The sequence below is a fragment of the Protopterus annectens genome, chromosome 3.part0 (assembly GCF_019279795.1).
Source record: "Protopterus annectens isolate FY-2018-M chromosome 3.part0, PAN1.0, whole genome shotgun sequence".
Classification (NCBI taxonomy): Eukaryota; Metazoa; Chordata; order Ceratodontiformes; family Protopteridae; genus Protopterus; species Protopterus annectens.
In genome coordinates, this window is record NC_056731.1 from 1,658,944,276 (window position 1) to 1,658,971,551 (window position 27,276).

At 37.2% G+C, this 27,276-nt stretch overlaps 1 protein-coding gene across 3 annotated transcripts in view; it reads left to right on the top strand.

Moving 5' to 3' along the window:
• Positions 1–27,276, top strand: part of ZFPM2 (zinc finger protein, FOG family member 2) — a 1,273,567-nt gene that overhangs the window by 767,384 nt on the left and 478,907 nt on the right. The window lies entirely within an intron of this gene.

Here is a 27,276-nt window from a genome sequence, read left to right on the forward strand (position 1 = left end):
CATCTATTTCGTCATTACATTTTGGGTCTAGTCTCAAAGTCTGTTTTCTTTTTGTAGACATTCACTCCTGTACTAAATGTAACCACCATTGAACAGACAACCGCTCTTATCCTTTATACAGCCATTTTTAACATTCACCCTTTGTGTTTCACTCATATACTGAGGTTTCACATTTTAAGATTTCACTTTCAGCCAGTTATGCTCCTATGAATTTGCAATTTAGTCCTTATCATCACAGGAGAGGTGGTGCATTAATTGGTGTAGGTATGTCTGCATGCACAGTGCAGCTTATGGTCTCTGGGAAGAGGAGGGCATTCTGTAATTTGACTTTTTGCACAAGGTCACATATATGAGCTAGTGCTGTGGTACAGAAGGATAACGCCCCAACTACAAATTGCTGGCAGGGAGGGATGGGAGTGCCCATGGGGGTAGGGTGTTCACCTAGGCATTCTGTGGGATGGGAGTGCCCATGGGGGTAGGGTATTCACCTAGGCATTCTGTGATGGGAAACATGGTCCATAAAGGGGATTAACCTTTGAGTGGAGATATACAAATGGAGGGGAATTGAAAGAAGGAAAAGAGTAAGTTATAAAAGAATATTCACCATGGAAACCATTGCTGACCTCATACCCAGGATGCCCTAAAGATCCACACAGACCCTAACCCAGAACTGGAGAAAACTTAGGTTAGTAAGGAGGAGTTGGTAGACCTAGTGATGTAAGATAAAAAGTAAAATCAACACCATGGCACATGAAAAAACAAAGAAACCCTATCAACTTACTGCTGTGACCTCATGATGTACAGGGGCACTGGGATAGCTGCAAAGAATGAAGGAGTAGTGGAGTTGCAGATTACATTATAAAACTGCTCCTCAACCCTTCTTTTCTCTGACTGTAGTACAGAGACATGTACCTACACATAGAGGGCATTCACACATTCCCTACAAAAAGGGCACGTTAATGACTAAACCAAACAAGTAAAAACATCAGTCATACAAAAGCCTAAAGTTCCAAATCTTAAAGCATAAATAACTGCCTACTCATAATATATTCTATCTATCACAAAGACATCGTTACAACCTAGTATGTTTTGATAAAGATACAGCCTGTACAAAGTAGAAAGAATAATTAACAGATGCAATGGTGTAGCTATTCTTATTTCCCAGAACTGCAAAGCACGAACCTTATCTACATACCTTCCTACTACTTGATGACTAAGAAGCCATCTTTATTATCTCAGACATTTGCTATTTCATATTGTCCAGTTCAGGCCTTCAAGTTTGCCTCAGTCTCTGGAGCTGCCAGATGTCTCTAGGATGCATTCGGCAATCTTTAGATGTACTTAGCTCTTTAGCTATGAAATCTTTCACCACGATTTCTTTATGAGTCTTCCACACCTTTCAGCTTTAAGAACTTCTTGTAGACCAACTTATCATATCTAAACTTCATTATAATAGCATTAGTGTTAATGAGTTATTCATGTGTTTTAATAGTGTCAACAAGTTATTTAATTTATTTTTTTTTGTTAAACATCTGTATCAAATTTTCACTTGTGACATAGGTAAACATATTCATGCAAAAGTAATCAAGCTATAAATACATTCACATTAACAAAGATTATAGGATATATAACAGTATATGTGAATGTGTAATCTCAGCAACATTGCATAAATTATTCAATTCCTGCCTTCTCTTGAACCTCATTCCTCTTTCAAAACACTTTTCTGCATGTGTTACTTCTGTAATTTCCATTTTTCTATGTAATTTACCTTTTCTAAAGATCCCACTTCCTATTCTTTTATCTGTGTTGCAATATTCACTACTTCCAATATAACTGGTTTAGATTTAGATTTCCATTTTCTAGTAATTGATTCTTTGGCAGCCACCAGAACTTAACAAAGCCTTACTGTGTCTAGACAATTCAGACCCTGTATTCCAGTTCACAAAATAATTTCCTTATGTACACTCATTTGCTTACCAGGTATATCTAACAGAGTACTCTATAGGGAATGTATAAGTCTGCCAACTCATTACATTTTCAGAACATATATTCCCATTTATCACTTTGTTCCCCATCACAGCTCCAACATTTGCCATCTAGCTTTGGAAAAATTCTTTAAAGTCTGCTTGAGATATAAAAGTTTCTATGCAAACACTTCCAGGAAAAAATCCTAAATCTTCTAGACTTTGTTGCATCTTTGGGAGCCATACATGTATCCTGCCATTATTTCTTTGTGAATTGAATATTTAATCTCTCTTCTCAATCTTATCTGACCCCTTCTAATAGATTCCTATAGTTATTGTGCAATATATTATATGCCATACTAATTATCCTTTTTTTAACAGCAGCTTCTGTTCCAGATTCAATTAAAAACTCAACCAGTACAGATCTTTTGTTTAGGACTCCCCTATCCATTCTCTTTGTTTATATTCTGATATCAATCCATGATAGGGAGGGCAATCACTAGCCTGCCTTTTCCCATTCTCTTATGTTTCCATCTCTAATTATTTGTTCTCAATACCTTAGCTCCTTTGTCAGCTTCCACCAGTAAGTTCCAGACCCTTCTTGTGTATTCTCTGTACCTCTGAGTGTAGTCACCCCTCCATTCCCATGTTGACTTAGTTCTTAGTATACTTTCTGTACATTAGATGTATAATATTCTTTACGAATCTGTTATTTTTCTTATGGGTCTGTGTCCAAAATCCCACTCTTTCCTTATTTCTTGAATTACCCCCCCACTTTTTCATCATCCCGTTCCATTTTGAATTGTAGCTTTCTGCTTGTGTTATATAAAAGAGCCTTAACTGTGTAACTCTGAAAAATCCCTTCAGTTCAGGTAATCCTAAACCTGTTTGTTCTTTTGGAAGGATCAGATTATCCCCCTTGACTGTTGCCTTCTTCCTTTCCCAAATAAAGTCTTTCAACTCTATTAGCTACTCTATCCAACTTCCTCTCTGGTTGATAAACATATTCCTGGCCTGTGGATAAAACTAAAGTAACTAAAAACATGTTTACTGCTTGTATCTTGTTGTCTATATCAATAGGCAGGAGCTTCCAGTTTCTCAGTTTTTGTATTATCTTTTATTTAGTCTTACCCACATATCATTCTGTCATAACCAAAGCTTTTTTAATCCATACTCCTAAACATTTCATTTTATTATGTCGGGTCATTCACTTTCTTGTGACTGTAATGCATTGTATTATGTGCTTTAAAAGTAAGCACATTAATTGAAATTGAAATAAAATACAAGAGTTGGGATAAAACAGTTATGAACTAGTCTGTGTATCTTAAGTTTAAAATAAGCATATACTTGCTCCCAGATACTGTAAAATTAGTTAGTAATCCCCATAACTGTCTGTTTATGGTGGACGATGAAAACTCTTATTGACTGCATTTCATTCAAAAAACTGAAATATCCATAAAAGTTCTGAAATATCCATAAAAGTTCTGTCTACTCACCAGAAATAACAAGGCAAACTTCACCTATCATCTGCAAGATGAGATTGTAACTGATAGAGCAGCACACACCAGAGGAGCTGGTATTATTTGGGAAAAATGTAGTGATCACTTATTTTTTTCCTGTCTCAGATAATAATGAGGCAGAATGACCCATCCAAAACTTACTTACCCAACATCGCTGAAATGAGTGTCCAACAGCTTCATCATTACTTAAGCCATTATTCACTTCTCCCTAGAAAAGCAACTCCACCTAATGAAGTGTCTGACCTCTGCTCCATTTTAAAGAATGCAGTTATCATTCATACATGGATACATAGAATATTTATTTACACTTTGTACACCAGGTTGGTCAGTGGCCTCTTTTCAGGGGAGACCAAAGTGGTATTCATACTGACTGGAGGAAATGTGACCAGGAAAGTAGGGAACTCTCCTACTCATTTCATTAAGTGCTGTGGAAACATTTATATCTACCTGAGTTACCACCAAGTCAGGCAGATTGGATCTCAGTTTAACATTTCATACAAAGTGTCAGAAGTTGTGAGTACCAATGACTGTATTAAGACCTCAAAAACAAACAAACAAAAAAAAAAACAACCAAAATTGGATAACACTCAAACTAATTAGCTTTCTCTTCTCAAGGCCACCATAAATACATAACTCCATGCAGTTTGTGTGAATAACCTAAAAGCTACTAGAACAGCATATTTCCAAACAACTCACAAAAGGCACCAGTCACTAGACATTAGCCTACAGCAGTTTGGTAAGGTGTTACTTTGTTTTTTAAGTGTTTTCAACCAATAGTGTCACCATCAACTGACAATGCCACTACTTACGCTTTAGTATATATTTCTTCCCTTCTCATTTGTTGACCATTAAGTCACTTCTATGACTGCTATTACCCACCTTTTGTCTTTATGGGGTAAGTGCATGGCCACTGCATGGCTGTTATCCATGCAGTGATCAGAGGATTTTCTAAGTTCAGCCTTATGCAGGGCCCCAAGTTTGAAACTGTAGGGGACCAGTACCCTTGACACTGAAAGACCAGTTACCTTGTCTAGTTGCAGGGGACTGTAGGTCAAGTTTGCATTCAAGGATACATGCCCCCAAACATCCTCAATAGGAGATGCAATCAAGCTTTGCCTCCTCATTTGTCTCCATCCCCAGCTAACTGAACCCTGGTCATCTGGGTTATCTTCAGTATCCCTTCATGCCACAAAACTAGCCTAATTTTAGTTATTTCTTTATTGCAGCTTTCCAGAACATACTAAAAGCAAAAACACATCAGTAACTGTGCTAACAGCAACAGGTGTGGTACTACTGCAGCCGCTTCACTTTGTAGAAAATTTGGCTTGGACTAGATTCCAGGGCAACCTGAAGAGACCTCTCAACTGTTCCTGATTTCAAGCCTGATTTACTCTTGCACAGGATAGGCCAATTTCTGGAGTTATATTCCTATTTTCAGGCTTGATTTATACCTTCACACAGTTTTCAGAATCCCTCTTTTTCACATGTGATTCTGAATGCTGCCTGGTATTCTGAAAATCACACCACATGACCAACATACTAGCGGTATGAATAATTTAAAGAAAGAGGACACACATCTTATCTTGAACTCAAGTTTTCCAAAGCAAAATTAAATGAACTTGTATGTTAGAATTTTGCAGTACAATTTATTAAAGTTTACAGATTTTACACTCTCTGATAAGTTGCTTATATTTTTCGATCATTTTTGTCAATCTCTGTTTTTAAATGTGTTTCTAAGTAGTATCCCACATTCCTCCTGGAAATGGTAAATGTTAGGTTCATAGGTTCATACGTGTTTACTAGGCTAATGACCACAAGGGCCTTTTTAAGCCTAGCCATGCATCCCAAATCACTGATGAGTTCTGATACTCTTGATAAGTGTAAGCATGGGCCCGGGAGATGCACCATTTACAGGATGCATTTATAGGTGCTATTTGGTACTCAGATTTTATGATAATTAAATGTCCAGATTTTTTAGCTGGATGGTTCTACTTTTCAAGAGCCTTCATTCCTATTTTCAGTGTCTGAAGGTTGAGAGGTTTGAACCCTATTTTATACTAGCAGTCCTACATTGTATAATATTGCCTTCCTTGTCTCTGTAGTACCAAAGGCTTCATAGAATTAAAAGTGTGGTGTACTTCATGATATATGACATTTGCATGGTATGCACTTGGGACTGGTTTGCAGTGGCTTTCCAAGGTGAAGTAATTCAATTATAAATAAGCCTGATCATTACATATTTGTTCTGTTTTACATTATTTTTACTGATCAGTCTACGCGCTTTAAATTGCTGTATGACCAGAAGAAAGAGAGTGCTTGATAAGAACTCAACCGTTATGTGCTCAGTGATTATTCCACTGTTAATCTGACACATCTGAGGTCAGCAAAACTGGAAATTTTGAATGAACATGAACTCATACGCAAAAGTGCATTTAAAGCTAAATCCTCTTTCTTAAGTACTTATTCAGTTCGCATAAAGGACTATTGTCATATTTTGTGTAATTATACAGAGACAGATATTTAAATATGGCTGCATTATATTTGCAAGGATCCTTCACCTGCATGTTTAATGATCAGCATGGACAACAGTTGTAATTTCATCTCAGTAAATGTAAAGTTGGAATTTGAAACAATGTTTCGGACGTAGCCTAGAAGACTGGAGTTTTAGATTTAAATCCCAGTGCAAATAAACCCACAAGAGGGAAATAAAATATTCTCCTGCTTTTCTCTGTTGTCCAACATGGATGACCTGAAATAGCTTTGCATGTGAAACAGGAGCATTATTTATGTACCTTTAGGTTTATTAACAAGCATAATCTTTAACCAAGAAAGAGCAAATAACATTGATTTAACATCTGCTCATACAACAGTAAAGGTAATGTGACTTTCATCAAGAATAGTTAACTCTGTTTTGATCCTTGAATAGCTCTGTCCTTGGTGATTTGCATCTTTCTGCATGTTCAGGCTGTAACCAAATCAGATAATCACACTTTTGTTTATCCATAATCCTTTCGCACTTCCTTTCTTTTCACCACAGAACTGTATGGGGTTCCTGTTTGCCGCATTCTTTCTTTCATTTACAGACATAGTACTGTTAAAGCTGAGTCTTATAACAGATAAGAAGCTATTTGTTTCAAGTTCTGAAAAGTGCTGAGCCAAGAGAAAAGAATATGCATTTCATACTGGCATCAGACTTTGGACATAGTGTCTCATGGAACTAGTCTAACAATTGCAGAGTCTTTGATGTCATGTTACTGAAATACAGACATTGATCTTATTTTATACTCCAATAAGTAGGCTTCTGCATGTGTTCTGCATTTTATTTTATTTGCTGCATATATCGTACATTTTATGACCAAAAGATGAACTTAACTATTTGAGTCATGCATTCAAGGGAGGTGTGTGGATTTCTCTGTATAGTGGCATGTCTTGAAGTTACTGGTCTTATAGTCAACTGTAGGTGCTTAATAGCTTTTGCGCCTTCTTTCTAGAAAAAATAAAGCTCTACAAAGCATTGTCATTTTAGGTCATGAGTTCATCTTTTTGAAGGAAAACTTTAAATAACCTTGGCTGTCAAATAACAATTGCCTTGGTAGCTTTGTATTTTGAAATTACTTGGTCAGCAAACAGTGTAAAAGATTTTTCAGTTTGTATAGTTTTTAGTATTTTACAGTTTGTGTACCTGTCTAAGCAATTACCAATAAAGTTAAGGTTCCTTTGTGTGTGCATGCGTGTTTGTCTGTATGTGTCTGTGTGCTCGCGCTAGTGAGTGTACATTTACATGTGCATACATGTGTGTGTGTGTGTGTGTGTGTGTGTGTGTGTGTGTGTGTGTGTGTGTGTGTGTGTGTGTGTGTGTGTGTGTGTCTGCCTTTATGTCTGTGTCTGAGACACAAAATGACAAGAGAGAGAGATTGTTTTACAGAAAAGCCATCTCTCTCTCTCTCTCTCTCACACACACACACACACACACACACACACACACACACACACACACACATACATAAATACAATAGAAAAAATAGAAAACAAATTTTAATACATTTGCATTATACATAGGTTTTTAATTAAACAGCTAAAGAAGGAATGAGTGATCGATTGAATGAAAGCTGTCTGGTTAAAAATGAAATAAAATTTATTAGGATCATAGGATATACAAGGTAATTTGTCCAGAGGCCGTATGTACATTCCCAATAACCACCCTTAGGTTCAACCACCCCTTTCAAGCAGGGCAACACCTGAAGTTATATTAATAATGATAAATCCCATTTGTTAACCGCATAGACCCAATAGGCACACAGTGCCTTGTCATGGATGATCTGGTCACAGTGTCTGGCTAAGTGACTTGTTTTAGGTCACACAGTAGGCAAATGAAGGCTGAAGGAAATAAAATCCTCTACCACAGGTTACAGCTCCCAGCCTTAAACCTCTGCACCAACTGCCAGATACACACATGGCAAGTCCCAGACTAAGGTTAAGCATTCCCATTTGATTGTCCAAGCTGTATTTGATAGACATGGTAAAGCATGCACGTGTATGATTGTGTGTGTGTGTGTGTGTGTGTGTGTGTGTGTGTGTGTGTGTGTGTGTGTGTGTGTGTGTGTGTGTGTGTGTGAGTGTGTGTGTGTGTGTGTGTGTGTGTGTGTGTGTGTGTGTGTGTGTGTGTGTGTGTGTGTGTGTGTGTATAGAGAGAGAAAGAGAGAGACATAGGTATGCACAAATACCTATGAAGTTTCTTTATGGTGAAGAGATGAGTGTTAATCTTTTGTCTTAATAAATTTGTGGTTCTACTCAGAAGAAAGATTTTATGGTTTGCAGTATTTCTATTACCTGTTTACTGCAATACCTGCAGTATAGCTTTTCATTAAAATAAATATATAAAAGTAACATATAGTCTTTGAACTGTTTTGACTGCTTCATTTTAACATATCTTCCCTTTAACAAGGTATTAATGCTTAAAATGCATTCAGAAGGGGAAACTGACTGGTATCTAAAATCATTTACCAGTGCAACTACTGATGATTCTGATTAACTCTAAATTCCACACCTTTTTAAATGAACTTGATCTAAAACTAAAACTAAATAAATAATTAAATAAATAAACTTCAGTTGATTAATAATGTTTAAAATGGCTTCTGTATATATTACAATAACCTTCCTTTCACTTTGTAGAATTAACATGATCTACTATACTGTAAGATTGCTAATAGTTTTACTAATTAAAGATAATATGTGTGAGTTACATAAAGTTATGTAAATCACAATATTTGTATTTCAATTAAAATGACTGTCACAACTATATGTTTTAGCAGAGCTTGTGTCCATATCATGAGGGCCATTACTAGTAAATCGTCAAACTGAACACTAGACACATGAAACAGTTTCACGTTTCTTATCAAATATTACATGGTCAGTATGAAATCCTTATGACTTTCCAATATGGATTTTAAGCTGCTTCCCCTATTCTAAGAAAAGTAGAGTAGTTTTCTTAATATAGAACCAGTCATAGTTTTGGGCTGGAAAAAATCTTCTATTTGTTTCTTGTAGCATCCTTATCTGCTCTGTCGGATCTGTCATGTTTCAAAATATTTTCCTTCATCGGTGACCCTCACATAGTAAACCACTGTGTGTTATGCACAGCTGTAAGACATTCAGAAAATATGACAGACATGTAAAACACTCTCCATTGCTGCAGTCCATATCTCTGAACCTTATAGCTCTGTTATGGCTTGTAGTTTCTAGGATCAGGGCATGGAAGGTCTAAGTAATTAAGTAAGGTCAGACTAGTGGGAGTTGGGGCACTTGCCATTTAGAGCAAATGTGTCATTAACTACAAGTTCAGTGGGAGCAATTGGTAAAGATCCTGAAGTCTTCTTGACTAACATTGTTAAGATGCACAATATAACACAGTATACTGAGGAAGGCTGTAACTGTCCTACTTAAGATAAGAAATGGTTCATTGAAATAAAGTAAAGTACATTATATAAGCTTTTCTTTTGTTGCTCTCCAGGATTATCACTCTATTTTATTAAACATCAACTATCGCATGCAGTTTAACACCAATGCAGGAAAAAACATTAATGTCTGAAGATTTTTGTTGGAATGCTGTTATCTTTGTGAATTGTTGGATTCTAACTAGATGATGCTACTCTGAAACAAAGTATCTTATGTAGATAAATCAAGAGCAGAAACAAATCACTTTGATCAGAATGCATTTTTTTTTTATGATTTTAATGCACATGGGTCTGTCATGGCATAGTAATGCAGTATCAAAGATTCATTTCTAAAATACTGTGCCTCTAGGCTTATTTAATGCTTCTCTCTGCATTTAAAATAGTAGTTTTCCCCAACATTTCCTATGGATGTATATGGCAGTATGTCTGAGTCTGCATTAAAGTGTTCCATTACAGTTATTAAATTACCTTCTGCCCAATGGCATGTAGTTCCTCCTGTGCCATTCTCCATTTTCCTTCTATTGATGTTTGTTTTCCAGCGCCAACTTTTAAATTAAAATCTTCATAAAATAATATTTTTGCCCACATGACATAACTATAAAGCTTGTTTATTTATTTATTTATTTATTTAACATTTGTTGACCAGGAATGTCCGACTAGGTTCCACAGAGCCTGTTTTCAGCGGAGGCCCGGGGAGAAACGCATTACCTCTCAGTTATGTGAGTGTATGCAGTATGTTTTAGTACATCCACAGACTTTAAAGGACACACCACAGTGCACTGTGGATCCCAGTGGAGTAAAGTCTATGGATGTACCCCATTTAATCCCTCAAGTTATGTAAGTGAGGAATATAATAGAGTTATGTAGACATATTCTTAATGAATGGTTATAAAGCTTTAAAATAAAGAAAACGCACACAAACTGTTGTAAGATTGCGTGGAAAGTATATCACTGTACTTAATTTGAAAGTGTAGTCAAATTGTGAAGGAACACTGTAAGTTCTAGAGTGAAAGAGCTTCATTTGAAAAATAGCCACAGCATAACTAGAAAAAGTAATATAGACAATTGTACTTCTTGGAGCATGTATGAGATTTGAACTAACTACTCGACAGACTTTAAATTTTCAGTACCTGTCTTGAAGTAAATTGGTTTATCCAGTACTAGTTGAAAGCAATCCATAATCACCTGCAAAATGCTAATTTGACCTTAAACATTGGAGCTCTTGTCGAAGTTTGAAGTTTACTATGATGTACTTTTTCAAATTAATAATGCTTTTGACGACTAACTCCAAACTATGAGAGCAAATATCCAGCACTAAAATCTAAATGATGAAATGCTTTTCAACAGAAATGCGTGTCAATAAGTGATAAAAATATTTTAGAAAATGACATGTAAACCTGGTACTTACAATGAGAAATTTAGATACAAAATGTATCAAAACATACCTAATGTGATTGGACGTTTGATGGGTGATCTGATCCTCTTCACACTTTTGTCTATTAACTTCACACTTTTGCCTATTAACTTAATATTTTTTACGTAATATTTTATTAACTTAATATTTTTTACTTAATATTTTTACTTTATACTTTTAAAGTTAAACTGATCTCAGAATAAAGAATAAGCTAGATGTTTAAGTTTCGTACTCTACATTTCTGCTTATGAGAACTTCATTGTGTCTTGTTGAAAACTTCTACATTATGATGTTATTCTTCACCTCCACCTTGTTTCAGTCTCTTATGATGCTATTTTGGATTCTGGGGCCTTATAAAGATATTTTTCTAAATGGCAGTTAGTGAGAATTCAACTGACAAGTAATGAAATATATATATATATATATATATATATATATATATATATATATATATATATATATATGTTAATTTCATGGGATGCAGCTTTGAGAGTGAACTTTAATGATGCCAGTAGAAGGTAGAAATGGATGATGACCACCTAGGTTCATAGGTTCATAGGTAGGTACTAGGCTATCGGCCCAAGGGCCTAAGTAAGCCTAGCCAACAAGGTTCCCTGGCTTACGCCACCCAAGAAAGTTAATTTCCTGTGCTCCTGTCAAGCAGAGACACAGAAGTGATCCCCGGGGTGTATTTCCTATTTCCCATCCACTCATCAATATTTTCCTTGAAGAGTGCTAATGAGGAACTTTGCTTGGCATAGACGGGTAGCTTGTTCCAGAGTATAGGACATCTCTGGGTCAGGAATCAACCCCTCCAGCATGTCCTGCTTATTGTGGTGACAAGGTTTAGGTCCCTAGAACGTGTAGCTCGGAGGGAATGGGATTTCTTAAGGTGTAGCATGTCCAACAGCTCTGGGTTTAACATCACTTTATATGTTAGGCAGAGATCTCCTCAGAGTAGGCAATATGCTACAGAGTAAAGCCGGAGTTTTTTGAGATGGTCAGTGTAGGGCATTTGTTTGAGGCCAGTAATCCTCTTTGTGAGGTGCTTCCATGGCCTTTCCAGTTGCTGCAGATGTCTTGTGAGGTACATTCCAAAAGGGACATTGTACTCTATAATGGATCTAATGTGTGCCAAGTAGAGGGGAACAATGACCTCTTTTTTTCTGGACGAGAACCCTTTTTTTGATGAGGTGTGCCACATAGAAGGATTTCCTGACTGCTGTGGCAATGTGATTATCAAAGGAGAGACTACTGTCCACCTGGGTCCCAAGGTCTCTTATCACACATTTGGAGTTAAGTAGACTGCCATTTATGTGGTAGCTCATGGGTACAGAGTTTTTACCAAAGGGGATGACAATGCACTTTTTAGCATTGAGCTTGAGGCCATGCCTCTGACACCAGGCATCTGTCTCAGTGAGGCCCTTCTGTAGGATGTCCACATCATTTGGGGACTCGACTATGGCTCCTAGTTTGCAGTCATCTGTGAACTTAGTTAGCCAGAGGCCTTCTGTGTTAGCCTGTACTTCAGAGAAGTATATACCAAACAGGAGAGGTCCCAGGACTGAACCGTGTGGTACTCCACTTGTCACTGGTTTGAAGTCAGATTTGGAGTCTGCAACTTTTACAGTGTGGGTTCTGTAAGTGAGCCAATTGGCAACCCATCTTGTGTCGTAGGGATTTATACCTAGTTTAGTGAGTTTAGTTATAATTCCAGAATAGCGGATGGTGTTGAAAGCCTTGGCGAGGTCAGGATTGGCTGTGTGAACCACATTACCCTCGTCTATGGCTTTGGTGACTACCTCAAAGAAGTCGATCAGGTTCATAAGGCATGATTTGCCTTTTACAAACCTGAACTGGGTGGGGTCCAGAGTTTGGAGGTTACCAATGTCTTTGTTTATGATTTCCATGATGATATGTTCCATGGCCTTGAAGACCAGGCTCGTCAGGCTAATAGGGCGATAGTTCTCATGATCAGTGGTGTCTTCCCTTTGTGGAGTGGGATAACTGTTGCTGTGTGCCATTCAGTAGGCACAAAGCCTGATGTAAGACTATGATTGAACATGGTGCTTATGTGGGGAGCCAGTTCATTCTGAAGTTCATGTAAATTGCAGCCTGGGATGTTCATAGGTGGGTACTAGGCTATTAGCCCAAAGGCCTAAGTAAGCCTAGCCAACAAGGTTCCCTGGCTTACGCCACCCAAGAATGTTAATTTCCTGTGGCCCTGTCGAGCAGAGCTACAGAAATGATCCCCAGGGTGTATTTCTTATTTCCCATCCACTCATTAAGATTTTTCTTGAAGAGTGCTCATGAGGAACTTTGATTGACATAGATGGGTAGCTTGTTCCAGAGTATAGGAAATCTCTGAGACAGGAATCTATCCCTCCAGCATGTCCAGTTTACTGCAGTGACAAGGTTTAGGCCCCCAGAGTGTGTAGCTTGGAAGGAATTTGGATTTCTTTAGGTGTAGCATGTCCAACAGCTCTGGGTTTAACATAGCTTTATATGTTAGGCAGCGATCTCCTCTGAGTAGGCGATATGCTACAGAGTAAAGTTGGATTTTTTTGAGACGGTCAGTGCAGGGCATCCGTTTGAGGCCAGGAACCCTCTTTGTGAGGTACTTCTGTGGCCTTTCAAGCTGCTGCAGATGTCTTGTTAGGTACATTCCAAAAGGGGCCTTGTACTCTATAATGGGTCTAATGAGTGCCGAGTAGAGGGGAACAATGACCTCTTTTTTCCTGGCTGAGAACCCTTTTGTGATGAGGTGTGCCACATAGAAGTATTCCTGACTACTGTGAGTTATTATAAGCTGTCTTAGTTAAGATAAAGTATACTAGCATCACAGATAATAGGTACTAATATAGCAGTTAGAAAAGGGGATCTCTGCTTCATCATTCATCAATAGCTTTAGCACTGTGTCGCAGAGTTTGGTTTCTATGCCTCTGTTACATTAAGATTGTGTATAATATGCTTCTAATCCCTAAAATATGTACAAAACACTGGCTTGGCCAGTACTTCTGAACAGCATTAAAACCAAGGAAGTGAAGGCAAAGCAGATAAGGAAGCTTGAGTTGATGCCGATGAAATGCTGAGTTTAGTGGTATGATGTACACTGTGGGACAGAAGAAGAAGAAATGAGGACATCAAAGCAGAAGTCAAAGAAGTGACAATTGCAGAGAAGTCAGAGAGAACAGTTTATGGTGGTTTGCAAGAAAGCAGAAGACAGTTTGCTAATGAAAGTTGGGAGATGTATGAAGAGGGCAAGATAAGACAAGGGTGTCGAACCAAGAGATAGACTGATTGTTCAACAGAAACCAGGAACCAAAAACTGAACCAAAAACTCTAAAGGCAGTCCAAAAGCTCCAAGTGAAACCTCATGTCACTCCACAGAATATGTTAAAAAAACAAGATTTTTATTGGTACAATGAATTAAGCGCTTTTGTCCGATTATATCCTGGACTTCATCAGAATAAATAATACACAAAAGTAAGCCATTTAAATATTCCCCCTAATACAATTCACGTGACCCAACCTAACCAATCAAAACACTGGTCTTGTGTAAGAGACTAGTAAAGTAGACTTAAAAACACAATAATATTACATATATAAAAAAATACACAATTTAAAAGTGCATCATGGTTTTAAAAATTATTTCAATCAATATGCTGTTATTTATTCCAACAAAAAATATAAATAACATATGATCTGAGCTTCAGAATACTGTTAATACTAAGTTGATCATTACATCCCGGTGATATATAGACCTGCAATTTAATTTGCCAAAATAATTCCTTAGCATCCAAGAGATCTTCCCAAGGACCCCCCTCCTAGGGTCTTTGTTAACTGCCTCAGCCCCAAAAAATAAAAATTGATGCCTGGGATATTAAATAATATGTTTGGCCAGGGAGTTATTATGTCTTAAATGTCTGATGTCTGATATATGTTCATATATGCGATTTCTGAATTGCCTCTGGATTTTGCCCACATAAAAACTTAAACATTGTTGGCACTGACCTATATATACAATGCCTCTGGTGTTACAATTACAGTGAAAATGGGCTTAAAGTGCAATTGACCAAAAAAGTATCACTGACCCAAATATGGGTACATTGCGGGCATGACCCACATTTAAAGGTTCCATTCCTGAACTTCTTAAGGAAGTTGAAATTTCTTCAGTCTCCAGAAATTTTTTTATAATCTTCCCTTTCCTGAAAACTACAAGGGGTTAATTTCTGACAGAATCCAGTATACCATTAAAACAGGAAAAAATACCCCAATTCTTTTTCAGGATATGTACTAAATCAGAGTGTTCAACAGAGTATGTGGTAACAAATGCATGGGAAATCTCATGTATTGTAACTGAATAATTTGATGCACCTATCAGGACAACAATTCTGACCTTAAAAGTGATTCATAAGCCCATCTATCCCTCTTCTCACAAACTTCTGTAAAGATATTTCTAACTAATTGTGATGGATACCCTCTAGCCACAAACATATCAAACAACTTTTCTCCTTCCACTGTAAAAGTCTCCTTCTCGGAGATCATCCGGGCCAACCTCAAATATTGCCCTTTTACCAAACCTGTTTTTTGGTGGTAAGGATGACAACTCTCATAATATAAAAAAAAACAGTAAGAGTAAGTGGGTTTTCTGTAAATATTGCTGACATATCTCCTGTTCACGAAATCCTTACTTATTTCCAAATCCAAATAGCTGATACTATTACAGCAACTGGAATAGATAAACTTCAAAAAAGAGATGATATTATTACAATATTGAATAAAATTGTGAATTTCTTCCTGTGTTCCTTTCCAAGCTATAACGATATCATCCAGAAACAGGTATAGATAGTCCAAGGGGGTTGGGAGGTTGTTCCAAATAAGTAGCTCTTTTCCTATTTCCAAATTAATGATGTTGGAAAAATTGGGGAGCATGCTGCTCCCATGACTACCCCACATTTTTGGAGAAAATATTGGCCCTCAAAATAAACATAATTATTTTTCAGGATAACGTCCATAAATGTAGTTAAAACATTAACCTCATCTTTAGTAAATAAAGTGGTGGAAAATAAAAAATCCTGAAACCATTCATCCCCTATTTCATGAGGGATAACTCTGAATAAGTTAACGTCACCGGTTAAAAAAATTATATCCTCAGAGAATTTAAGATTCTTGATTTTTGACAAGAAATCCCAAGAATCCCTATACAAATGTTGGTAGGGGTCCAGGCATTTTTTTAGTTTGAAATCAACATATTTAGCTAAAGGATGTATTTTAGCCCTCCCCACATTCACAGTAGGCCTTAACAGGGGGTCCAAGATACTGTTATGCATCTTGGGAGCCCCAAAGATGGAGGGCACAGAGAACAGATTACAGCAGTTTGCAAGAAAACAGAAGACAGTTTGCTAATGAAAGTTGGGAGATGTATGAAGAGGGCAAGATAAGACTAGAGTGTTCATCCAAGAGATAGACTGATTGTTAAAGAAGATGGTCAATAGTCAGGCATGACTGTCAAAGAAGAAAGGAAAATGTATCTGACTTTAGAGAGGTAGTGGCAGTTGACAGAACACACCGATCCCATGCAAAAATTTGTAAAATGGGACTGATGATTTTACTAATGGAGTAACAAAACTCCAGGTGATGGTGAAACTGGATCATTCATTAATAATGATATACCAGCTAATATTATCAAGTGATAACTTCTCATGTTATAAAGGTGATCACCTGATTGCATTATTCTGTTATAATGTATATGAAAAAACTTCACTTGCATAAAGTAAATTCTGCATTTTATCAAATAATATGTTTGCTTAGTTGTAGACAAAAAGACTTGGGGAGGCATAGATTAGGAAAAATTGTATTTATTATTACCTGTAACAAGTATGAGTTAGATAGTCTCATATTATTTATAATATGAGCTCTACAAAGCCATGCTGAATTTATGCTCCTCTACCATGCTATGCTAGTTTACTTCGACCTCCTTGTAATGCAGTGCATGATGCCTGCTAAACGTTAATAGATATATTGCTGAAAATGCTTAAAGCACGGTACATAGAAATGTATATAAGTTCGTTTTCTGGATTACCACTGTAGATTAACGAGAGTTGACTGGTATGAAATGAATTAGGTATTCATTAAAAGAAACATGTACATAGTCTTTGTAATGTATGCAAGATCAGTATTTAGAGAAAAGTTTGTGTTTACAGTAGCAGTTTAAATATTGTGGCCCATGATCACTTCACAAACAACTGCTGTGTTGTAAATCAAATTATGAGAAATGAAAAGGCATTGCTGTATGCAGAAAATGGTAAGATATAGGAACAGCTTAGCATCTGATATTGTAAGCAGCACATATTAGACTACTTTTAAATATTCTTTTTTTCTGTTTGAAGGAAATAAGAAAGTGCCAGTCAGCAACTAGATGGCAACCTTTCATGGTCATCACACTTACTTTGCTTCTAATTACGTTGTGAAATATATACTTGAGAGTAACCCTGTGCTGTATGAAAGGCAATATAGCCAGATTCTCGCACAAGGTGGATTGGTATAATAGTTCAGGAGCTTTGTTCATTTTAGGAGATACAAGATACGGGGTTTGATTTTCACTTTGGAGGGAAATTGGCTAGGCTAAAAATAACCCACAATGGCAGCTAGCCCATTACTTAGCTATGAACCTGTAAGAATTAGCATCTTGCAGATTTGTTATGCAGCTGTTCAGTACAGCAATTCTAGTAGACATGACATGTCCCTTTCTGTGTCAAAGAACAGTGAAACCGATGGGGGGGATTGTTTTGCACAGAGTCATTGTGCCCCATTCTTGCCCTTGCTGAATTTACATAAGCATGTGCACACATAAGCAGCCCCTAACCTTGGGGTCCATAGGATATTATGTCTCTGTATTCCTGGCTGTCATACTAATGTGCCTGTCAGCAATATTTAGTTGGTATGGCTAGCCAAGCTTCTCTGGAGGAGAAGAAACAGTTATATTTTCTGGTTTCCATTTATTCTAGCTAGCCCCTCATTTTTAAGCCTTGGTCAGGAGTGCTAAAGAAGTCATAGTTGTCAGCTGATTGCATAAACCAGAACATCACTGAAGTATGTTTTAATTTCTGGTTTCAGAGTCAGTGATTCTGTATTGCAACTGTCTGAATATTGCTATATGTTTTGTAGGGGTTATGAGCCATATTCATAGTCCATCTCGGTATAATATGCTTCCTGGGGTTTATTTCCCTTCTTCATGCCTCCTTCTAATCATACAGCTTTGCCAAAACCTTATGAGTTGGCTTCAGTTTAGGTGTCATTTGTTTTCTCTTCTTTAACTGTATTAAATCTGTCTTTTTAAGTATGATGTAGCTTCTAAGCACTGTCTCCTGTCAAATTTCTAATCTTTAAACAGATATATTTTCACTTAGAATTTTCTTTAGGCATTTGAGAATTTTGTCTTCCACATCTATTTTTGCTTTACTTTTCAGTTATTTTACAGGTGCTTAAAAAATGCAAACCACCACACAAATGCACCAATGTGGGATATTATTCCTGGGTACTTATTTATACATAAAACACAACATCCATCTGAATGTGTCACACTCCCAGGATCAGACTGTGAAAGACAACCCCATATTAATTTTTCCAGGAATTATTACTGGAAAATGTTTTATTGCTAGTAAACTTTTTGTTTAGATACTATTGTCTTATGATAATAAGTCAAGTTTTGTATAATAGATGAAAGTACCTAAATCATATTTAAAATTTAGCACTGGCCACTTGAGATTGATTTCTGTGTTGCATTTTTACCTGTTCACAATAGGTGCAATGCTAAGCAGTATAAATGCTTATGAACTTTTAAAATGTATAACGTGAGTTTTGGGTATAATGTGTTACCTTCCATATCTGTATCGGTTGTGTCATGCTCTCAACTGTCCAGATTTTCACAGAATGTCCACATTTATGCCATATATTTTTGCTTTGTTCCTCATAAAATGTGTGCTTTTCTGGCAAATCACTGATTACTTACGGCACTAAATAGTTACATACATTTGAGTGTCAGGTTTCGCATCCTTCAGAAAATGAATGCTAACACATATCTTGTTATTCTAGCAACTTCCTAGGTTTTCAAAAGTAATATGTAAAGCTTATCCCTATTATTGAGCCTTCGCTAACCCATGATTTTCGTCTGTGTCCATATTTCTAGCACTAAAAGGTTGAGAGGTATAGTTGTGGGACACTGAGGTGCTCCATGCTGGTATTGCAGTTACATGTACAGTGTGGGTCAAGCAAGACAGAGGCAACAGAGTCGCATAGTGAAAGTGTGCTGAGCCCATAACTCAGAAGCTGATTGATCTAAACTATCCTCTGCTATGCCAGTGGGAAGAAGCATTTAACACTAGCCAGTATAATAGATCTCAAACTACATTAGGAAATAAATAAAACTGGATGGAGTGATACGCTCATCTTCCATTGCCTCACGCTGCTGTGGAAAAGACTCTTCCTACAGGTCAAGCAATGTTATACTTCATGCATAGCTTAAGAGCTGGATAGGTACTCTTAAATTTACACCAGGACTTACTGGCCTTGCCTTCCTTCAAAGGTTGATGGAATCTCAAGGCAGTTATTAACAAGGTGTAAGTGACCCATGTTCAAACTGACTTATATAGGTTCATAGGTTCACAGGTTCATACTAGGCTATCTGCCCTAGGGCATTTATAAGCCTAGCCAGAGTGTGTTTGGCTTTCACCACCCATTTTAAATTAATTTTGCTATGCCCTTTTTCGAGGTTAGTATACTGTGCCTCTGTCTAACAGTGACACAGAAGTGATACCCGGGTTAAACCTACGATCTCCCATCCACTCATCAAGATTCCTCTTGAAGAGAGTCAATGAGGGACTCTGCCTAACCTGGACTGGGATTTTATTCCAGAGTGAAGGGAGCCTCTGGGTTATGAATCTGTTCCTCCAGCATGTCCTATTTATTTCAGTGCTGAGGTTCAAATCTCTCGAGCGTGTAGCTCGATGGGATTTGGATTTTCTGAGGTGCAGCATGTCCATTAATTCCGGGTTGGACATGGCTTTATACGTCAGGCACAGATCGCCCCTGAATAGGCGGTATGCCACTGAGTAGAGCTGGAGTTTCTTTAACCGGGCAGCATATGGCATCTGTTTGAGCCCTTTGATCCTCTTGGTGAGGTACTTTTGGGGTCTTTCCAGTTGCTGCAGGTGTCTGGTAAGGTACATCCCAAAAGGGGCATTGTACTCAATTATGGGCCTGATGAGGGATGAATAAAGAGGCACGATGACCTCCCCTGATCCAGATGTGAATCCCCTCATGATTAGGTGGGCTATATAAAATGTTTTTCTAACCACTTTGGCCACATGGTTGTCAAATGAGAGACTGCTATCAACTTGGGTCCCCAGGTCCCTAATTACTTCTTCTGTACTTAATGGATTACCACCTATGTGGTAATTTGTGGGCACATTGTTTTTGCCAAAGGGGATGACTATACACTTTTTGGCATTTAGCTTGAGGCCATGGCTCTGGCACCAGTTGTCTGTTTCTATGAGGCCCTTTTGGAGGATGCTTGTGTTGGCTGGAGAGTCGATTATGGCGCCCAGTTTGCAGTCATCTGCGAACTTGGTCAGCCACAGTCCTTCCGTGTTGGCCTGTACCTCCGAGAAATATATACCGAACAAGAGAAGTCCCAGGACTGAGCCTTGTGGGACGCCACTTGTAACTGGTTTGGAGACTGACATGGCTCCAGCAATTCTAACCATGTGGGTTCTGTCCTTGAGCCAGTTTGCAACCCATCTAGTGACATAGGGGTTTATATTTAAGCTGGTGAGCTTATCTATAATGCCCGAGTGGGGTATTGTATTGAAGGCTTTTGCGAGGTCCAGGTAGGCTGTGTGGACCACCTTCCCCTCATCAATGGCCTTGGTGACTGTTTCAAAGAAATCAACCAGGTTTAAGAGGCAGGATCTGCCCTTAACAAAGCTGAACTGGGTAGGATCCAGTGTCTGTAGGTCCCCAATATCTTTATTTATGAGGTCCATGATGATCCTTTCCATAGCTTTGCAGACCAAGCTAGTCAGGCTTATGGGGCGATAGTTTCCAGGATCCGTTGAGGCACCACCTTTGTGGAGAGGGACCACTGTTGCCATACGCCACTCTTTGGGTACATATCCTGTAGTAAGGCTGAGATTGAGCAGTAGTTTTATGTTTGGGTTTAGCTCTTCTTGGAGTTCATGTAGGACGCAGCCCGGGACACCGTCTGGTCCCATTGATGCTGTGTTTTTTGCTTTGGAGAGGGCGGCTCTTACCTGAGCATCTGAGATGTCAGGGGGGCAGCACTCTGCTGGGATAGATATTTGCCCTTTTGGTGGGGAGGGGGGGAGAAGTTTGCGCTGAACCTGTCAGCTAGGATGTTGGCAATGTCTGTGTGTTCAGTGTATTTTTTGTCATTTTCGACTAATTCTGAGCATATCTGGGAATTCCCACCCAGGTTCCTAACATAACTAAAGAAAGCCTTGTGATTATCCTTAGTGTCCTGTGCAATTTTTCTCTCGAAGCTGGCCTTAGACGATTTTATGAGTGCCCGTAGTTTTTTGCTAATACTGATCAGAGATGCCTTCCCTTTTTGGGATTTTGCTCTATCATTTAGTAGCTTCCTCTTTCTATTGTATAGTTTGTTTATGGCTGGGGTCCACCAGACAGGACGTCTGCCTTTGGAGGATTGGGTCTTGGTTTTATTTGGGATTGCATGATCCATGCATTTCTGAAGGTGTTCATAGAATGCATTTATAAAGGATTCTGCGGTCTGGGCCGTATTTTCCACAGGGCTGGGGGCTTTGAAGGATTCCACCTTGGTTTTGAGGAGTGTGAAATTTGCTTTAGAGAAGTTTTTCACTGTGGTTTTCTGGGCAGGGGGTGGGGTCGGGATGTGAATATCCAGTGAGATTAGTTTATGGTCTGATCTTACCAGTATCTTCTATAATCCTATGCTTTTTTAACAGCTTTACTTGCGCCATTTGAAATATCAGCACAATGTCTTTCATACACGCCACAGCATACTGTTAACTGCTATATGGGTAATGAGTACCCTACTTTTTAACTTGCAGCTGCCTATCCACCTATAGTTATTGAAGGTATTACGAAGTGTACAAGACAGTATTTCTGTTACATGCTAACTAATCTGGCAAATTCTGTTTTAAAACTTATATGTCATGTAAGCAATCTTTTTGTATGTGTGTGTAATTCCCACTGTTGATCTGAGCTGAGTTGTGGATTAACTGTATTATTGTTAATGAACAGAGGTAAACCGTATGGGTAAATTATTAGTGATACTTAACTCAGTAATGCACTGTGGTGGTGGTGCTGTGGTAGCGTTGTCGCCTCACAGTTAGACGTTGCCTGTTCGATTCTCAGTTAGAGGGTCTTCTGTGTGGCAACATGCATGAATGGAAGTTCCTTCGTTGAAGGTTGTATGTTAGGCCCGGCAAGCCAGCACGTAAAAATCTACTGCCAATCATTAGCGGACCAGAGTTCCGCTGTGGTGACGCCTAACCAGGAAAAGCCGAAAGACGCAAACAAACTTAACTCAGTAATGCATGATACAGAAAGAAAACATTTGTTGTGATTAGAAAACAGTTTTATACTCCAGCATTTTACAATGATTATTATAATGTTTAATAGAGCAGTAATTAAGACATTTATATGTACTGCATGCTACTAATTATTTAAATATATTTTATTTTACTTTCAAATAAGGAAAGTACAATTTTTTTCCCGTTTTGCACCACAGAAGTACTGATTACTAATGTAAAGTAATAAAAATTACTTGACTGAATCAGTACAAAAATGAAGCCCTGATAAATTTTTGCAGTTTTCCTGCCATTTGTAGCTGAGAGCTTTTAATAATCCTTTGCTTCAATTGAAGTGATTGTGTATTTCTCACATTGCTAGGTTTTCCTTTTATTTATCTGCCTTTTGCCTTTGCTATTCATTTATACTGAAGTTTATGAGCATTACACTTGACCAATTTTGGGATATAAATGCCTTTCTAGCAGTTTGTTCGAATATTCATTTTTAATGCAATTCCTTATTATCTTCTTCTTTCCAAACATGCATAAACACACACACACACACACACACACACACACACACACACACACACACACACACACACACACACACACACACACACACACACACACACACACACACACACACACACACACACATACACACAGACACAATATTGTTCCTTCCTTTTCTGTGGACATGCTTAGTATACAGCTACGTCTTCATATATTTGATTATAATTATTTGTTTTTTACATTATCGGTTAATGTTATTCAAAACAATAAAGAAATGTACCCACTACAATATGTTAATAGCATCTTTCTTTTGATCTAAAACAGAATTGTGTAAATATTTTATTTTATTCTAATAACCAAACTTCATCTTTAAATGCTCAAAAGTATTGGTTGAGGAACTAATTTCTGTTTCTGCAATAATTATTGTTATGTAAACAGATCATGGCTAAGCTTAATGGCCACTAGATATGCTATTCTAATTATATTTATGCATATCACTGAATGGCAAATAGATCATGAAACGTATTACCTGCCACACTCACTATGGCATTAAGCTTGACTACGTATTAGGAGAGAGATGATACTATTGTAACCCAATATATTTCACCTATGCATAGGACAGTAACCTTACCTTGCGTAGACACACTCCATATAGTGGGACTTGGAACGATGACATTGTATCATGGAGACAAGTCGTTTCAGAACTGATGATGCTTTGCGTGTATACTGTTTTTTAACACTGCTTAGCATGAGACTAATTCCTATGCATTGCTAATATTTAGCAAATAGGGTGTATAGTTCTTTTTTTTTATTCACCTCATTGCTATCATACATCAGACATGTCCTGGAGATTCTCATCAATACTCTTCTGCAAGCAGAAACAGCATTTCATCAGATTGTTCTTATTGTAGAAGATTCAGAGAATGGACTAAGAACAGATCAAGCAAAAAAAAATAATAAAAATCACCATCCTGTCAGCAGCTGTCTTTGTAGGAAGACATCTGCCAGTGCTCTTCCAAGAGTAGCCAATGTCTAACACTGAGCAGAAGATAGATGCATTCCCTCCTGTATGGAGAGATGAACCAATAAAATGCTGTTCTGTCATTAACCCCAAGCCAGTGTCTTAAGTACAAGGTCAGGTAATTGAAACTAGGTAAAAATGGGTGACAGAGACACAAGTTCTGTCATTTGAACAAAACACTTTATGTCACATTTCTTGTCTGAGTACCATGTTTATAATTGTAGTCTTTCAAAATCAGGTTAAGTGAATACCCGGAGGGTCCATAGTTTAAATTCCTCCAGTAGTAAATAGTGCTTAAAAGAAATAGTGCAACCTGAATGTTTACATTTGGAAGTGATTAGCTGGTCCAATATTTTTTTTATTGCATGCCATTATTTACTCTACCCTTTATGGAAATCAGATTGGTGTTATAGCACCCTGCCTTTGTACCATCTGGCTGCCTCATCCAAATGGTAAACAAACCCTAACCTAAATCAAAGACTGACTCTTCTAGCGTATGTTTTATTCTTTTACACAGACATCTGTTACCCCTACAAAGAAGGTGATCCAATCAGTCAATTGTTTTGTTAATTTCAAAAATGCTATTTTATAATGCTGTGCTTTTGTTGCGTTATTCTTTAGTTGCCAGAGGCATAAGCAAGTTTGCAAAGTAATTCTAATAATTTTAAAATGTGGATTCCTTTAAGATACTTGTTTCTGTTTGATCAAATTATCAAGAAAGGTTGAAAGCAAATATTTCCTTAAAAGAATGAAAAGATCAGATAATTCTAAGTCTACATTTTTGTTATATAAAAGTTTACTCTGCAGGACAGAACAGAAACATAATCTGGCTGTGATTGCAATGCTATGTCGCTGTATATTTATTTCCAAAAAATATATTCCCACACATCATTAGTTGCCAAGAACACCTTGCACTGATATGTGCTCTGACATTTCTAGTGGCCTGACATTTTTCTAAGAACAGTAGTTACTGCGAAAATATCAGTAGATTTGGTTTTGCTCAGTGTTTTTTTTTCATGTCACATTTTCAAAGCTAGGCTTTAATGGAGGAAATGTGTTAACACATATTAACAATCCGATTGTGGGACAGCTGCTCACATTATTTCATTCTTTCTTTCTTTTTTATTTCTTCTTCTCCTTTGGTTTCTCCCTTTCAGCTAAAACACAGTCCTGCGTAGTATACTCATTTCTTTTAAAAGGTTTCATTTAGTAAGCCTTTGTTTGCATGTTCAGTCTGTTCTATTCATGCATGCCCACACTACCAATTTTGGTGTATCCACACATCCCCAACTAGCAACTTATTATTTTGGCAGTCATTGTTTTTGCTACAACACAGAACTACCACATGGTTTTTATTGTTATTATTATAGTTTTTTAAGCAAAACTTCTGTCTCACAGGCATTTCATTCCAGGATAGACTAAAATATTATAATTTGATGTTTTTCTCTAAGGATTTACGTAATTTTTGAGCAAATTTCTATTTTGATTTATTACTTTTCTGTTGAATGTCAGAATTACAGTTGCATGTTTTTCTTCTCTCCACATCAAATATTGGTTCTGTTGTATCTCTTGAAGAACTCCTTTACTGTTTTAGCTAGCCATGAACCCTTCCATCTATGTTTTCAGTTTCACACACACACACACACACACACACACACACACACACACACACACACACACACACACACACACACACACACCTCTTAGTTATCTATATCAAACTTTAAAGTGTATTGTAAATTGAAATTATTTTTCTCACACTGGTACTTTTTAAAATAATTGATTTATTATTTTTCCTATCTAAAAAAAAAGACAGAACCGGTATAATATGACCTTACCATCATCCATGTCACTATGAGAACTGTGCAGTGTGGTTCACTAAGACAGAACTGTTATAGTAAGATCTTACCATCATCCATGCCACTATGATAACTGTGCAATGTTGCTCACCAAGACGGAATTGTTATAATAAGACCTTACCATCATCCATGTAACTATGATAACTGTGCAATGTGGTTCACTAAGAGTGACCTGTTGTAATAAGACCTCACCATCATCCATGTCACTATGATAACTGTGCAATGTGGTTCACTAAGACAGAACCATTATAACAAGACCATACCAATATCCATGTCACTATGATAACTGCAGTAATGTATCTAGATCAGTAAGTTATTAAGAAGTGGGCATCAAAGCAATGTATCTAAATGCCTTATTATTTCCTGAAGAAATACTGCTATTGGAGTAACCAGTGGCAGTCTAGAGAAAAGTATCACTTTGCCTTTCTTTTTCAGTCTTTTCTGTTAGTGAATATGCCTGAAGTTTACCCTATTTCTCCTGTATGTTATTGGTAAGGGTTGTATGATAAAAATATGTCAGTGGTAGAGGCCTCATGCAAATAAAAGTAAATACAGATGCAAATGATTTTATTGGAAAAATAACCTTTGACAATGTAAAAACAAGAATCCTACCTTAACTTTTATAGACCATTAGTCTCATCTGATGTATTGAAAATTCATAATACACATTAAATGATGGTAAAGAAAATTCCTCTGGTAAAAGTAGCCAACATTTTACCAACATTGAACGTTGTGTGCATTATGTGAATTTAGAGTCTTACCAGAAAAGTGCTTGGAATAGATAGTATTTATTTCTAATCTCATTGTTATAAAATCCAGGCAATAGACTTTAAATGTTTTCATATTGTGCAGTTATTTGTTTGCAGACCTAGTACTTGTTAAACAAAGTTACCTCTCTTTTGAGAAATATTTCCTTTTCTACTTCATATGCACATATATCTCAACTGCTGTCATATATGTCTAGTACTAGGATTTTTGGCCTCAGATTTTGCCTTTCTTTTTCTATATTTCTATATTTTTTTCTGATCTTCTTCATAAAGATAGACATGTTCAGGGATGTATACATTAGTAAGTAATTGAAATAAACCTATACAAATATTCCTTATTAGTAACTATATAGGGTCTTGTATATAAAGACCTTCTTTTCCAAAGAATAAGAAAACACTTCTCTTTTGGGTCCTCTGCTATGATTTTAAAAGCCAGTGCTGTGAGTTTTAATGTTTGGAGGGAAGAGGTACACAGGAACATATTCAAGAATAAAGTTCTGTAATTAAAAAAAAAATAAATCATTCATGGGCACAGATAGCAAAATGATCATGGGTCGAAATAACTTTTACCTAACCTATTCAAAGTCTGCATATTTACTGTTCTTGGAGATGTTACCCATTGGTATTCCTGTCAGTGTCTCATCTCAAACTGATCTGACTGTAGCAGCAATGAGCAGTACAAAACATA